Genomic DNA, 15,774 nt, shown 5'->3' on the forward strand with positions numbered 1-15,774 from the left:
GGGATTCTGGGCTCTCGGGGGAAGAACTACGCTGGGCACTCTCCGGGACAGACAAAAACAATTTCCCTGGATACCTCTGCGCCACCCTCTGCCCCGTGCGCCCTCAGCCCGCAGAACCACAGGCCCCCCCACGCCGAGCAGGGATCCTCAGGGCCTGAGCCCCAGCGACTCACTCCGCTCAGCCCTCGGTTCCTCCTGCGGCCCCCAGCCGCTCCGCAGCCTCCGGGGAGAGGGCCGGGAGATGGGGAATTGCTCACGCAGCAGATTCGCTCCTGTTCCCTTCCCGGCCCTCGCTCCGATCTCTCCCAGGGGGAAATGCTGAGGGGGAAAACCCGTTAACTTGTGCCTTCTATTTGGTTTTCCTCTGGTTATTGTTTAAAATGCAGAGATTATGAGGTCAAACTCTCCCAGCCAATATTTTTCTAATGAAAAATGTAGTAAGGCACGACTGAGTAATCTAATCTATAAGTTAAGCGTTCCACACAGCAGCGATTTTCACCGACAGAACTTCAATAAATCTTGTTTTGAGAAAAATGATATGAGGCTGATGTTCTATTTTTGTCAATTTGAATGGGCTCCCCTGCCCCCCAGTCCCCAGAAACACTGCATTGCACCCAGTCAGTCTCCTCCTTCCCTCCCCAGAGCTGCCTGGATGAAAGAGGGGACAAGAAGGATGCGCGGAGGCTTGAGTTTTGGTCCGGGTGGGCTCTGGGGCCTGGGGCCAAAGGCAAATGCTTCAACTCACCTGGCCTCTGTGGCTGGCCTCCTGGTGAGGGGCCAATGGGGGTGCTGGGAGTCCTGCAGGATGAGGTAGCCTGTGGCCTAGGGGAATACACCTTCCGTACCCACAAGGACAGGGTTACCCAGGTAAGCCTGTCTCCCCTTAGCTGTCCCAAAGCTGAGCAAAGAGCAACCAGCAGGCCTCACACCTTTCCTCAACCCCCAACAAGCCATTGATAGATTTGGCAAGAACGGCCTCACCTTAGGCAGGATTATTTAGATCCATCCTTGCTGCTCCGTATAATCTGACTGGAACAGAATGGAAAAGGCAGAATGTAGTGACTGCGCCTGCGCAGGTGTGTGCGCATAGCTGTGTCTAGGGCCCCGGGAAGGCAGGGCTGTCCTGGTGAATCGTTGGGTCATAAGCCTGTCATGGGTGATGGCTGCCAAGAAAAAAATCAGGAAAGATATTTCCAGCCCAGGGAAGACGTGGGAGGCTGGGAGAAAGAGTATGGAGAGGCTATTTGAAGAAACTGGAGAAGCTTTAAGGATAGCCAGAAAGGATTATGGCACCTCATCAGAGAGAAATCAATTAGAAGGGGTTCCAAAATGAGGAGCCTCTCCTCGCCTCCTCCCTAAGACAACCCACTGAGGGGAATGCGTTAAAACAAACAGAGATACTAGGACAGAGAAAGGGCTTTCTGGGTGGAGACCCGGCAGCGTTTAGGTTTGAAAGAGTCAGGCATGAAAAGCCGGGCAGAGACATCTGCAGGCATGGCAAGCCGGGCCGACAACCTGACGCTTCAGTGCCCGGGAAGCGGAGTCTGGAGGAAGGAGGCCCGGAGGTTCCGCAGAGCAGAGGGCCTCGGTTCTCCCACTACCCGTGGTCGACTTCGGGCCTCCAGTTTTTCATCTGTAAATGAAAAGCTAAGAGCAGCCCCACTTACTGGATAGCAGTGCTAGCAGATCAAATGAGGAGATAGATGCAAATATGCACTGATAGCTTTGAAGTTGCTGCACAGAATGAGCTGTTGACAGAATTGTTACTGCACTGGGCTGGGGGAGAAGACAGGGGACAACTTGGAAGCCTTGTTATTTTGCCAGCTGGGTGCCCGCCACCGGCCTGCCTCTGGAGTTTGAGCTTGGGGATTTCCTCAAGGAGTCGGAAAGGAGTGTTCACACTTCTGTCAGTGGCGTGACTGTGCCAAGGGTCTGTGGTGTGGAGATGCTTTGAGCTGGTGACAGTACATGGCTAGGACAGGGACCTGGGGGTTGGGAACAGGGCCTGGGAGAGGAGGAGTCGCTGAGTGGAGGGGAAGGGCAGGGCCCCTTGTCTCTGCTGAAGCAAGTCCAGGCACCAAGCATGTGCCCCTTTCTCCCCAGCCCCCCTCCAACCTCCCCTCCCTGCCCCCCCACCCCCAGTCATTGCAGGGGCCATTCTGAGGCTCCCAGCAGGTTTCCAGGTGAAAAGGGAGATTTTTTTTAACCCCAAATGCCAAACATTGGCTCCAAGTCCCCTTTTGCCTTTGGATCCCCATTGACCATTCCCTCCTCTTCAAACCCCCACTGACCGTTCCAAGGACAAGGCAGCCCAAGGCCAGGGCTACCTGAACCCGCGAGACATGAGGCTGTAGTCCAGGACGGCTGATGCTGTCAAAGTGGCCAGGAGCTGCCTAAGTAGCCTCAGAGATGCTGAAAACTGGGTGGGTGGGGTGGAGGCAGGAAAACAAAGATCAACTTGATCAACAATTTTTTAAAAAGGAAGGAAAGAGAGAAATACCGGGAACCTGCTTCCCAAGGAAAATGGGAAGTGAGGGGAGAGAGAGTGCTGACTTCGCACATGACCAGGGTAAGGATGAACCCAAAGGGAAGATTCCCCTCTCATTTCTCTGTGTCTGAGCGGGGGAGGTGAGTGTGGCAGGATCTGGAGCTAAAGGGATCTGCCCCCAGGATGAGTCAAGAGTCCCTCCGGCTTGCTCCTCCTCTTGCCCCCAGATAGGTTCCAAGGCCGTGGCTGGAGTATCTGCCACCCTTAGAACTCCATAGTCGATAAAGGGGGGGGGGGCCTTTGGAAACTGAGGGATTGGTGGGAGGGGGTTGTGGCTGGTGAAGAGAGGAACCGTGAGTCCATGCCAACTTATACCCACTAAAAGTCAGATTCTCAAAGAACTTTTAATCAAACATAGAACATTTTCAGGAAATAATAATAAAGAAAAATAGGGTACAAAGCACTAGGTATAGAAGGATCCCATTTATGAAACAAAAATAAATGTACAGATTAAACTAAAAGACTAGAATAAAACCAGTAAAATATAGACAGTGCAATTTCTGGGGGGTAGAGAGGAAGTGTATGTATGCTTTTGTTTTATTTATACTTCTTTATAGTTTCCAAGTTTATATCATCAACATATACATTTACAATTCAAAAGTTATGAAAAAGATTAAGGTGACTCTGGGGTCAAGGCTACTCCCTAAAGGTGACCCCGAACTTCTGCAGACCCCAAGCACACTGCCTGCTCCCCAGGTCTCCTCTGGTGATCCTCAGCAGGACCCCCTTTACGGCAGCCCGTGGGGGAGGGCCTGGGGCCTGGCAGCTGGGAGTCAGCTGTGCCTGGAGACAACCCCGTGTCCAATGGGAGGTAGGGGGCTCACTTCCCAGCTGGACAGAGGCCAGGCTTTAGGGACTGAGTCTGCCACGCAGCTACCTGAGGCACTGGCGTTCACAGCTCCTCCTCAATCTCAGCCCCTCAAAGCGGGTAGAGGCCCCGGAGTCAGCCTCTGCCTAAAAATCTCTTCCCTGTAGGCCAGTGACTATTTCTGGATACAGAAGGGCCTGGGCCGGCGGGGCGGGGGAGGTGCCGGCCGGTGAGGGCAGCCTCATCCCTAGTTCTGAGGTTCAGTGAGGACCTGGATTTATGGAGATGCATTCAGACATATTCATCCCTTTTCCTCCCTTCTGCCCTCTCCCACCCTGGGACGCCCAAGTCCACGGCCTGTGTCAGGGGAAGAGAGCGGCTGATCAGGGCTGCGAGGGAGCTTCCCAGGGTCTGGCCAAGGAGTTTGGGACCAAGGGCTCTCAGTTAATCCAGCTTGAGGATTAGTAAAAATATGGCTAAGAAATTCTAGCCCACCTTCAAGTATTCAGTTGTACCGAAGGAAAAAAAAAACACACATAAAAAAGGGCCTTTTAGACCGTTTATTTATGAGCATATGTCAAAGTTTTATTTCAATGTTGCTGTAAGTAAAAAGAGGTCAATTCAAGGATTACCTCTTGGTAGACTCATTTAGAAGAAAGAAGAGTGGTTAGAATCATTGTTAAAATGGACACACGGACAAACGGACCAAAAATAATGTCTGGATAAAATGCACCAAACTCTGACAAATGGCGAGGAACACGGGAAACTGTATTCTGAGAAAAAAATCTGAATTCCACTAAAAGTGAACATTGCTTAAGTGTTTGTTATTAAGAATGCTGTGTCTTACGGCGGGCAGCACTGGCGTGGCTCCTGCTCCGGGGCTGGAGGCTCGAGCATGAAGCGATTGATACGGGAATTCTGGGTTCCTGTGTGCACCCAAGCCCCCACCAGGCCCAGGGTGAGAAGGAGACGGTGGGTGGAAACTGGGTGGGTGGGAACTGCGGGAGGCTGAACTGTACGGGAATGCAAGGAAAACTTCCTGACAAAAGGATCTCTCCAGGGAAGTGCTTCTAGAATCCCCAAACTCCCTCATGTTGGAGGTTGGCAAGACGGCAGGGGAAGCCGGCAGCCTCGTGGCAGAGACACTTTAGAGCCTTTTCTCTCAGGTGCAGAGTCTGGGCCTCCCGTAGAATGTCCAATGGTTTTTGGTGGGGCACTGACAAGACACTGGATCCCAGAGTGAGAAAGGTATTTCCTTATCCATTTCTTTCCTTTCCTCTATTTTCCATTGGACCTTGGGTTCACAAAACTGAATTAATTATAGTCCTCACACAGTTCATCACACAATGGAATCTGGGTATCTGCATGGACCACTTTATTATATAGTTCGTTTTATTAGTTGTTTTTAAATAATACTATGAGTGCCCTGTGAATTTATTACCCTACACAAAATCTCAGACCTTGACAATAACAACTAACCAAGTGTTCCCCTTATTCCTGGCCTATGACCCAGGGCAACTGATATCCTGAATCCCATACTTTTTATACTTTTGCTTTGCTTTTAATATAGTTTAATATAGCTGCTCCTATATGCATTCCTATAAAGTATACTTTAAATTGTAACTGCTTTTAATTTTATTAAAAATGACATCAGGTATATAAAAATTTTGGACCTGCCACTTGATATAATGTTATATTGCTGAGTCATCCATGCTGTTGCCTGTCACTTAAGTTCCTTTGTTTTGACTATAATATAAAATAATATTCTACTGTGTGAGGATACTGCAGGCTATTGTAAAGATATCATTTTTAATCATATTTTTCCATTACCACTTATCTGCCTTATACCCCCCCCCGGCAGATATCACTTTTTTACCTGTGTTCATAGTAGCATCATTCGCAAGTGCGAAAGGCAGAAGCAACCCAGGCATCTGTCAATGGCTAAATGAAGAAATACAATGAGGTATAGACATGCAATGGATATATGCGTCCAGCCTTTAAAAGGAAATAAATTCTGACACATGCTTACAACATAGATGGACCTTGAAGAAATTACACAAATTGACATAAGCCAGGCACAAAAGGACAAGTAATGTGTGATTCCACTTACATGAGGTACCTAGAGGAGTGAACTTCATAGAGACAGAAAATAGAATGTTGGTTGAGTCCTGGGGTGGGGAAGGAGGTGGGGTTGGTGTTTAAGGGGCACAGGATTTCAGGTTGAGAAGATGGAGAGTTCTGGAGATGGATGTCAGTGATGGTTGCACGACAGTGTGAGTGTAACGCAGTGCCACTAAGCTGCACACTTAAAAATGGTTAAAATGGGTTTCCAGCCAAGATGGAGGCATAGGTAGGCACACTTTACCTTCTTGCACAATCAAAAGAAGGACAACAACATATTTAAAAAAATAACCAGAACTTCCAGAAAATCAGAACTGTATGGAAGTCCAACAAACAAGGAGTTAAAGAAGAAATGCTCATCCAGACCAGTAGGAGGGGTGAACACAAGCAACTGGGGTGGAGAGGTCTCACAACAAGATGGTGGCTGGAGGACTGGGGTGGGCGAGGCAGTAGCAGGTGGTCCCACATTCGCGTGCAAATAAACCAGGAAGAACAACTGAGGAGCAAGACAGATTGCCCAACCCAGGGTTTCAGTGCGGGGAAAGAAAGTCTCAAAACCTCTGGCTGTAAAAATCTATAGGGGTTGTGGCACAGGGAGAAACTCCCAGCCTCACAGGAGAGTTCATTGGAGAGACCCACAGGGTCCTAGAACATACACAAGCCCACCCACCCAGGAATCAGCACCAGAAGGGCCCAATTTGATTGTGGGTAGCAGGGGGAGTTTCTGAAAGCCAGCTGAGAGCTGGGCAAGTGGCTTTATTCCCTCTCAGACCCCTCCCCCATGTACAGTGACATGGGTTGCCCCACCCTGGTGAGCACCCAAGGCTGCATCCCTTACAATGTAACAGGTGCCCCCAGACAAATACATATGGCCCAAATGAAGGAACAGATCAAAACTCCAGAAAAAGAACTAAGTGATGAAGAGATAGCCAACCTATCAGATGCACAGTTCAAAACACGGGTAATCAGGGTGCTCACAGAAATGGTTGAGTACAATTGTAAAATAGAGGGAAAAGTGAAGGCTATGCAAAGTGAAATAAAGGAAAATGTACAGGGAACCAACAGTGAAGGGAAGGAAACTGGGACTCAAATCAATGGTTTGGACCAGAAGGAGAAATAAACATTCCACCAGAACAGAATGAAGAAATATAAATTCAAAAAAATGAGGAGAGGCTTAGGAACATCCAGGACAACTTTAAACACTCCAGAATCTGAATCATAGGGGTGCTAGAAGGAGAAGAGGAAGAGCAAGAAATTGAACAATTATTTGAACAAATAATGAAGGAGAATTCCCCCAGTCTGGCAAAGGAAAGAGACTTCCAGGAAGTCCAGGAAGCTCAGAGAGTCCCAAACAAGTTGGACCCAAGGAAGCACACACTAAGGCACATCATAACTACATTACCCAAGATTAAATAGTAGGAGAGAATCTTAAAAGCAGCAAGAGAAAAGGAGACAGTTACCTACAAAGGAGTTCCCATAAGACTGTCAGCTGATTTCTCAAAAGAAACCTTGCAGGCAAGAAGGGGCTGGAAAGAAGTGTTCGAAGTCATGAAAGGCAAGGACCTACATCCAAGATTACTCTATCCAGCACAGCTATCATTTAGAATGGAAGGGCAGATAAAGTGCTTCCCAGACAAGGTAAAGCTAAAGGAGTTTGTCATCACCAATCCTTTATGACATGAAATGTTAAAGGAACTTATCTAAGAAAAAGAAGATCAAAACTGTAAACAGTTAAATAACAACAAACTCACAACTATCAAGAACTGAACCTAAAAAAAACAAAACCAAAACAAACTAAACAAACAACTAGAACAGGAACAGAATCACAGAAATGGAGATCACATGGAGGGTAATCAGTGGCGAGAAGGAAGGTGGAGAATGGGGGAAAAGGTACAGGGAATAAGAAGCATAAATGGTAGGTAGAAAGCACAAAATAGACCAGAGGAGGTTAAGAACAGCATAGGAAATGGAGAAGCCAAGGAACTTACATGTGCGACCCATGGACAAGAACTAAGGTGGGGGAATGCTGGTGGGAGGGGGTGTAGGTTGGAGGGGAATAAAGGAGAAAAAAATGAAACAACTGTAATAGCATAATAATAAAATATACTTAAAATGGTTAAAATGGGAATACCTTATGTTTTATATATTTATCACAATTGTAAAGAGATATGGCTTTCCCATTGGTGGACATTTGGGTTGTTGAATCTTCCCGTTTTGTCCAAGGAAGGGTCTCATTTTGGTGCTAGTGTATCTTTAACACCTCTCTAACATCTGTTTCTCTTCTTTCCCTTTTTAACAAAGAGCTAGGAGGCCTCGGGCTCAAGAGCACTCAGCAGGGAGTGGTATCTAGCTAGAATCAAATACCATTGTTTTTATTTTACTTATTTTTATAATTACTTTCTATTTTTGGCAAGTAATGGCTGGTTTTCCACTTACTATAGTGCTATAAAGTTTTTAAAATAATAAACATACTCAAGTAAATTTAAAGAAAAATATCAAGTGGTATAGGGTTATGGCATGAATTATGAAATTGGCACATAAATGCTGAAGCTTGGAAAACGTGATTTTAGAGGTTGATCAGACTCTGGTTGAACCAGTAATCTCTGCGGCCCTTTGAAGGTTAATAGTCCCTGATATTCTGGACGTACCGAGTACACATCACTGGCGCTCAGCAGATGCTAGCGTGGTCAGGGAAAGTTTTGAGAAAGAACTGGGACATGATTGCAACCTTAAAAGAGTAAGTAGGATTTCGGTGAAGATAAAGGGGAAATGAGAGTTTTCCAAAGCAGAGAGAATAGTGTGAATGAAGGCATGAAGGCGAGACTAATCAAGGTGTGGTTATGGGCTACTGAGTTTGCTTGGTGGAAGCAAAGAATAATGCTAGAAAATAAATTTGGATTGGGTGGAGGGAGCTAGATTATCAAAACCTCAATAATCCAGAGAGGACTTTAGACTTAATTTGTGAGGTAATAGGGAGCCACAGAAAGTTCTTGAGCAGGGAAGTGACATGATAAATAGGCGCAGATCTTGTGCAGGTACCATTTGGTTTTTAGTAAAACTTCTCTCTTTGTTCAGCCTGAGACTGCTGATTATTCATTCATTCCTGACGTATTTATCAAAGGCCTTCCCTGTACCAGACACTGTGCTGTGGGCCCAGTGATGCACAAAACATACTCCTCATCCTCCAGAGCTATAGTGGGTGAACAGACACATTCATGAAATAATCACATAAATAAATGTAAGTCTGTAAGTGTAATAAGTTCAATCAGGCAGGTACTCCTGCTGCCCTGCGTGCATACAGTAGGGGGAAGGCTTACCTGGTTCAGAAGCTGAGACAAGGCTGTTCTGAGGAAGCGACATCTGAGCTGATATTGAAAAGAGGAGAAGGAGCTAAATAGCTGAAGAGAAAAGAGAAAAGCGTTTCAGACTGAGCAAGCAGCATGCCCGCAGCACTCCGGCCGGCAGAGGAGGCCTGGGAAGCCCCAGGAGCAGAAAGGCCACGAAGGCCGCGGTGGCTGTGTCTCAGGGAGCGCGGGGAGTGTGGTGAGAAAGGAGGCCGGAAAATCAGCAGAGGCCAGACTACGCCAGAGCCCAGCAGGCATTAGGAAGGTTTGGGCTTTTATTGTTTTCTTTCTTTTAATTTTTATTTATTGATTTGAGAGAGGGAGAAACATCGATTTGTTGTTCCTCTTATTTTTGCTTTCATTGGTTGCTTCTGGTATGTGCCCTGCCCGGAGATCGAACCCACAACCTTGATGTATCAGGACAAAGCTCTAACCAACTGAGTTACCCGGACAGGGCTGGGCTTTTATTCTTGAAGAATGGGGAGCCATTGACATTAAACCTTTTTTTTTTTAAGTCAAACATTCTGTGGGGACGATGGGCCAATTGTGAGTGGCACTCTCTGAGGCAGCCCCAGAACCCTCCAGGTGGCTCCCAGGTCATTAGGGCGGCTTGCAGGGTGTGGCGGTGGAGGGGTAGCAAGGAGAAGGAACCGACTGTAAGGATCAGACAGAGGATAAGTTCAGGAGGGGCCAAAGGGCACCTGCATGACTGGGGGAGGGGAACATGTAGAGGACCCATGAGCCAGGTCCTGCAGGCAGTGGAGGACAGAAGCTGAACTGAAGTCCCTGGCAGGTATAAAGCAGAGTGGCAGTGACTAAGTTTGCCCAGGAGAGGGCTCCACCTTGGGAAAATGGCTAAGTCTCCAAGACTCTGATGAGGTCTGAGGTCCCCTAGAGAAAAGACGTTCAAGGGCAGGGCCCTGGGGGGACCCCTGCCGTGGTTGGAGGACAGATAGTCAGGTACAGTGGTTGGGGCAGGCCCGAGATGGTGATGGTTGAGCAAAGACACCAGGTTAGAAGCAAGAAGGGGACCAGGAAGAGCACAGCGCCCCAGTGGCCAGGGTTTACGAGCGGGATGGAGAGGCAGCCGCAGGCAGTGAGAGCAGTCAGCAAGCCTGCGAGGCTCTGGAGAGCCGGGCTTGCCAGTCCTCAGGCGCACGGGCACTGTCTTTTGTTGTTGCTTCCTCCTAGGTGCGCAAAGGGGCGGGAAGTGGGAGGCGAGGGTCGGTGGAAGTAGGGAGAACATGGACCAGGATGGCAGGGGTAGAGCTGACAGGGAAGTGAGAACGCCCCATCTTACCCCCACATCATCACCCTGCCCCTGGTTTCTAAACCTCCCTGGGCCGCAGAAAAACAGAAACTGAAGAAAAATTTCTCTCTAAAAGGAGCCAGACTTTAGGGGTGGGGGTGCAGGGGGGAGAAGAGCAAACCTGAGCAAGAACCCCATGTTCCTTGTCAGTGTTTTTAAGAAGATGGAGATTAAAGTGAATGTAGGGAATTCAAGACTTGAGTGCACACATGTGTATACACACGTGTATGCACTCACATACACAGTCGCCCGCAGACACACACACAGCACTCACATGTATTCATCCATGCGCCAACATGTGCTCGCTCCCTTCCACCCCCCACCCACTCAAGGAGAACCCCAGGCAGCAGACAGCTGTCCACGAGAGCCCTGGATCTCTCGGGGCCTGGGTCATGAGCACCACTGTTCAAGTGAGCGGCTCCGCAGTGCGTGGTGTGTGTCGCTGTAAGTAAAAGGTGACTCAGAGGGCGAGGTGCGGGCAGGTAGGGGTGGGGATATGTCCAGATGCAGCATGTATTTCTCGGGGGATGAATGTAGTGATGTGTGCATCCATTCATTTCCTCATTCACTCATTCATTCATTCACTCAACAAGGTTATGGGGGAGCCACCACGTTCCTCGAGCACTGTGCTCAGCTAACAGTGAACCACACAGACACAGCTCCTATTCACCATCTAATGCGCTCCAGCAGACCATCAGGACATGGCTGGTAAACGCCATGATGGGGGGTGTGGCCTGCTATGGGAGCTGGGAAGAGGAGGGGTAACTCAGAGAATTTCTAGAGAATTTCTCAGAGAATTTCTAGGGGTGAGTATAGGCACTGGTCTGGGGAGCGTCTCCAGGGTTCGAGCTGCATGTCAGCGGGTGGGATGTGTTTTGGTGGGAGTGGGGATTGGGGGTGGGGTGGGGCTTAATATGTGCATGTGTATATGGCGGTGAGTGAGCTTGGGAAGGTGTGAGGTGTGTATCATTATCAGAATTATCAGAGCAAACCAGCTCTTTATTACATGTATAATTTCCTCATGTCCCATAGGGTCCCTCTGTGCTGGGGAGCTGGAGTGGAACTAAACCAAACAGGGGATTTAGCAACTTGGAGGGGCTGGGGCAGAACTTCAAGTGCTTTAGTGATGGATGGTGTTGGCAGTCAGGGAAGGGGAGGGGATGTCACCTTCCCTATGATGGAGAGAGAAGGGGGTGGGGCATAGGGTTTGGGGAAGGGAAGTCAGTGGTCTGGGAGGGCAGGAGGGGAGGCAGTGTTGCCTGGGATGGGGACAAGGACCAGTGCTGGCGCCTGCCTTCAGGGAGGAGGCCTGGGGACAAGTCCAGCGACTGGCAGATCCCTGTGACAACCTGGGGGGAGGGGAGGGACAGGAGAGGGAATGTTCAGCCCAGCTCAGGCCTGAGGCCTGGCTGCACTAACTCCCCTCTTTTAGGGGTATTTCCTGCATCGCATATGTGGAAAATGACCTGGAGGGTTAGTGGAAAGAAGTCATCTCAATGCTGTGTTCAAATTTCAGCTTTGCAGTAGGATTTTTGACAAGTTACTTTTCAGAGTTGTGTAATGATTAGGGTAATAATATTTAGCTTGCAGGGGTGTAGCAATGATCAGTAGTGATTCAGAACACCCTGGCACCTAGTAAACACTCAGCAAATAATGTTTTTTTTTAAATAAAGATGTCGGGCTTTTCCATAGAGCTGCATCATCTTTATGCCAGTCAATCTACATCTCTCCCACTCTTTAAGGTTCAAACCCAGCCCCCTCTACACCCGCTGAGCCAGGCCCCTCGTCCCTGCTTGGGACTGGATACACGCTTCTGAGTAGCAGAGCCCTTTTCACTGGCTGCCCCTTTTAGCATGTTTCTGTCGCCAGTTTCTTTTTCCTTCCCTCTTCTACTTTTCCCCGCTTTTGCAAAAAGTAGGTGTAAAGAAGCAGGAAAAAGAAATCTTTAATCCCACCATCAGAAGTAATTCCACAAGTCGCTATCACTTCTGGAGTGCTGCTCTGTATCAGACATCATTCCAATAGCTTTGGGTGCTTTATTTCATTTCACTGGCACAGTAACTCTGGGAAACAGGCACCAGGATTGTGCCCACTTAACCGGAAGGAGCTGAAGCACAGAAGTCAACATGCCCCAGACGACACAGCGAGGAAGTGCTTAAAGGAAGGATGCGAACTCAGGCAGGCTGCACTTTCCTTCCCGTCTTTTTACGGTTCTCTTTCATGAGGATGTTCCACCGGCTTCCTATGGCCACTGATGTCTTAGTTGAGCTAGACCTTCAGCCTTCACATTACAAATATTTATTACTCACTTCCTCCATCCCCAGCAAGGTTCTAGGCCACAGGTGGCAAACACAAGGACTGCGAGCCGAATCCGGCCCTCCACCTTGTTTTATCTAGCCAGGCACCTTGTTTCTACCCGGCAGCAGTGCCAAGCTTTTGCTTAACTGTTAAGGAGTAGTTACATGTATACAGTCCTAAAGTTCCATTCTGCCCTTTGCAGGCAACCACGAGGCTGATGTGGCCCCTGGTGAAAGGGAGTTTGACAGCCCTGCTCTGGGCTCTGCTGGAATGCAGGTACAGAGAAGCACTCCCAGTAGCAGTGCTGTAGGGCAAAGACCAGAGCACAGTGCCGAAGAAATGCAGAGGAAATAGCCTCCAGTGTGAACTTGGGGAGGAGCCAGTCTCTCCGAGGACTCAGCTGAGCCTAATGTGCACTTCTCCTGACTCCCATCGGCTCCTTCTGGGGCATGCACGGCCCTGACACCCAAAGGGCCTGATGCCCAGGATCCCACAGTCCTGGGGGCTGCAAAAGGCCCAGGCTGTCTCACAGGGACAACCTGCCTCCCTCCCCTCCACCCAGCCAACCTGCTTGCCACCGGGTGCATCACAGAAGCACACTCCATTATGTCCCTGTCCTGCTCAGAAACTGTGGTGCCCGGTTAAGTGCGAACTTCCTGGCTGGCATTCAGGGTTGGTCTTTCTGATCTAATCTCAAACCGCCTTTGCAGCCTTCTTTCTCCTGCCCACCAGACACACCATAATACCCCGACTGGAAAACGCCTTCTTTTCCATAGCTCTTTCCTTCTCTACCCAGCAAGTCCCCATCTTGTTCAAGTCCTACAACAAATGCCCCTTCTTATAAAACCTTTCCTGATCACCCTCACTAAGCACAATGGCTGCCAGGTGTACCTCTTCCTTTGAATTCCATCGTACTTTTTTTTTTTAAATTCTCGCCTGAGGAATGTTTTCATTGACTTGAGAGAGAGAGAGAGAGAGGGAGAGAGAGAGAGAGAGAGATCAATGTGAGAAAGAAACATGGATTGGTTGCTTCCCCCAAGCACCCAGACTGGGGATTGAACCCACAACCTTTTGGTGTATGGGACAATGCTCCAACCAACTGAGCCAACAGGCCAGGGCACCATCATACTTTTTACTCTTCTCAAGGCATTGACCTTAGGCTGCCTGATAGCATAGTTACTTTTTTAAATTGAAGTATAACATACGAGGGGGGACCAAAAAAACCCTGGAATTTATTTATAAAAAATTGTGTATTTATTCTTAGATGTTTAAACTTCAGTCAACTTCAAAGTACTCTCCATCTGATGCAATACACCCATCAAGACTTTTTTTCACTGCTCAAAGCAGTTTTTGAACTCATCAATTTTGATGCCTTTTAGTGCTTCTGTCGATTTTTGTTTCTGCTTTTCCACATTGGCAAAACGCTCCCTTTAAGGACTTTTTTCATCCATGGAGACAAAAAGTTGCTGAGGGCGAGATTGAGTGAATAGGGAGGGTGGGGCACGGGAGTCCTGCCTTTTTTGGTCAAAAACATCTGAACACTCAGAGCGGTTGTGGGCAGGTGTGCTCGGAAATCACCCATCATGAAATGGGCAAACACGTTGGAAGAGTATTCAAAAAAATTCACTGACGCCAAACATAGCCTCTCACAACAACACCAGCTGGTACACTGATAGAGAAGGGTTCCTAGAACACTCACCTAGTGGGGGAAGCCTGTACTGCAAGGGCCCGCCCTCCAGAAGGTAATTTTGGTTTTCTTTTTGGGGGGGTGCCCCCTCGTATACAGTCAAATGCAATAATCCTAAGTGAGTTTTAAATGAAATTTCACATGCATACAGGTAACCTCTAACCAGATATAGCACATTTCTAACACCCCAAAAAGATCCTTTGTGCCCCTTTCCCCAGTGCCTGCTCATTGCTGTCATCCTAGGTTAACTTTGATTGTTATTGAACCTTTTACAAATAAATCATACACTATATATTCTTTAGTGCCCAACTTATTTCATGCAGCACATCTGTGGGATTTACCTATGTTCTTACTTGTTTCAGTAGTCCATTCTTTCTTCTTGCTTTATAGTATTCCGTTGTGTGAATATACCAACATTTTTTGACTTGTTCTCTGTTGGATGGACTTTTGAGTTGTCCTAGTTTGGGACTATTACAAAATCAAGTGCTGTGAACATTCTTATACATGACTTTTGCTGGACATAAGCCATCCTTTTTCATGGGCACAGAGTCCAGAGTGGATCTGCTGCATTTTGGAGGATACGCATCGCTTCGGTAGGCATTGCCAGACGTTAGTCCAACTTACCCTCCCAGCAACGTGAGTTCGAGTCTCCCCGGTGTTGTCAGTCTTTTTCATTATAGCCATGTCAGCCATGTTACATTACTTCTTTGTATTTCAAAATAATGGCATTTGCCATCTATTGATCAGATGTGGCACTAGGAACAACTCTAGAAAATAGGTATTATTGTCTCCACTTTACGAGTGGGGCTGTGACTCCTAAGTTGAACAGGGTGACACGGATAACAAGTAGTAGAACCAGAACACAAAGGCAGAACCGTCTGACACGACACCAAAGGCCCTGTTTGCCTAAATACTTCACGTTGCCCCTCTCCCACCACACTGGAGAGAACGGCCCTCGTCTTATTCCTTCTCAGATATTCTGTAGTGCCTAAGTCAGAGCTTAGTAAAGGATTGTTAAGTTAAATGTATGGGTCCTGGCCAGGTAGCTCAGCTGGTTAGAGCATCATCTCCATACGCCAAGGTTGTGGGGTTCATCCCTGGGCAAGGCACACAAGAAGCACCCGATGAATGCATAAGTAAGTGGAACAACAAAGTGATCTCTCTCTCTCTCATCAATAAATTTTTAAAAATGGATGAATTGTTGCCCATGAAGAGGCTATTCTTGGAAGCAGATGTCACAAAGCAGGAGACTCAGCTAGCTGTTCTAAATCCCAGGGACTGACGAGATTCAGGTGGAATCTGACAGGCTGCCTTTGGGGACCTGGTTGTAAGAAAGAGAAAGAAAGGAAAACAGGAAGTGAGGGAAGGAGGGAGGGGAAGGAAGGAAGGGAGGGAGAGAGGGAGGAAAGAGGGGAGGGAGGAGGGAAGGAAGGAAGGAAGGAAGGGAGGGAGGAAGGAGTAGGGGCAAAGGAGTAGGGGTAAAGGAGTAGGGGTAAAGTAGGGTCCATTCATCTTAAATAACTTAGGCCTCAGCTTCCTCACCTGTAAAATGGAAATGATAATACTGCCTTGTTAACAGCAGAATGAGAGACAGCACTTTGTCTTTTGTAAATTTTAATTTTGTAAAATGGACAGAATTTTGTAACCATAGCCATCATC

Source organism: Phyllostomus hastatus, unplaced genomic scaffold (genome assembly GCF_019186645.2).
Source record: "Phyllostomus hastatus isolate PE091 unplaced genomic scaffold, TTU_PhHast_1.1 phas_scaffold_1066, whole genome shotgun sequence".
In the NCBI taxonomy this organism is placed as follows: Eukaryota; Metazoa; Chordata; class Mammalia; order Chiroptera; family Phyllostomidae; genus Phyllostomus; species Phyllostomus hastatus.